General features: G+C 45.8%; 1 protein-coding gene across 1 annotated transcript in view; it reads right to left on the bottom strand.

The window, feature by feature from the left end:
* The window catches only part of TNRC6C (trinucleotide repeat containing 6C), a 49,920-nt gene that overhangs the window by 19,138 nt on the left and 29,482 nt on the right, over positions 1-1,300 (bottom strand).

The following is a 1,300-nucleotide window of genomic DNA, read 5'->3' as shown; positions in this document are numbered from 1 at the left end:
TTCCTGGCGCCCCCAGAATTGGATGATTTGCCAGCCTGCTTGTGGAAGGACCGCTCTGCGATGCCTGCAGTCCCATCTACTCCTTGTCCTGCTGACCACTGAATGCACCTTCAAAGTTTTGGCAACAGTTACTACACTGATATGCTTTGAAAGTAGAAAAAAGGGACACACGAAAGCACGTTCTTGCACCCCCCCCACACCCGTTCTCGTTCTCTCCAAGGACAAACCACTCTGAGCAGTGTCTTACCTACCCCCGTGGAGACCTGCCAATTCCACAGAAGCTGCAAGTGTGCATGCATGCATGCACACACACACACACACACACATGCACGCACGTGCGCACACACACACACCTTTCTCTTCTCTTCCCCTCCCCACCCTAAAGTGATATGAGCCTATGGTACTATACACAAAGGTATTATACTCGCTTTCCTGTATCTTACCTTTTTTATTTAACAATATATATTGGCGATCTTTTCATTTCAATATATATAGAATTTCTTTTAAAATATCTGTTTAACTTTCTATAATATGGATGTGGCATAATTTAACTGGTTACCTCATCGATGTACATCTAAGTTATGTTTTTTCTTTTTTAACTAAAAAAAAGCCACAAGAGAAGACTGTGTACAAATGCCATTCGCTAGCCCCATGACCACGGGAAGCGCTGCGCCCGGCCTGCCGCAGGGACACAGTATCCCTGGCCTCCGCTGGGCGGCGCTAGTCCACACCCACCGGCCGCGGAGACAGCTCTGAGGGCTCTGCAGGCAGAACGTTTATTCCGTTCCGCATCTCCGCTGGTCGGAGATGAACAGTGGCACCTCTCACGCTGTTTTAAACTGAACTTCCCGCAGGTCAGGCTGCTGTCCTCCCCTCTGTTTAAGGGCTATTTGTATCCTTTTCTAGAAATTACCTATTCACATTCTTTCTCACTTTTCTATTGGGTTACTGGTTGACTTAAAAAAATCAGCCCTAGCTGGTTTGGCTCAGTGGATAGAGCATCAGCCTGTGGACTGAAGGGTCCCAGGTTCAATTCTGGTCAAAGGCACGTGCCTGGGCTGCAGGCTCAATCCCCAGTAGGGGGCGTGCAAGAGGCAGCTGATCAATGATTCTCTCTCATCACTGATGTTTCCATCTCTCTCTTCCTCTCTGAAATCAATAAAAGTATATATTTAAAAAAACATGGTGGCTGAATGGATGAGAAAACAAGACCCGTTATATGCTATCTACAAAATACTTCAGATCAAAAGACACACACAAACTGAAAAATAAAGGGATGAAAAAAATATTTCACGTAAAT

Source organism: Myotis davidii, unplaced genomic scaffold, assembly GCF_000327345.1.
Source record: "Myotis davidii unplaced genomic scaffold, ASM32734v1 scaffold274, whole genome shotgun sequence".
NCBI lineage: Eukaryota > Metazoa > Chordata > Mammalia > Chiroptera > Vespertilionidae > Myotis > Myotis davidii.
The sequence above is the reverse complement of the archived record's forward strand: the minus strand, read 5'-3'. Positions and strand labels throughout refer to the sequence as shown.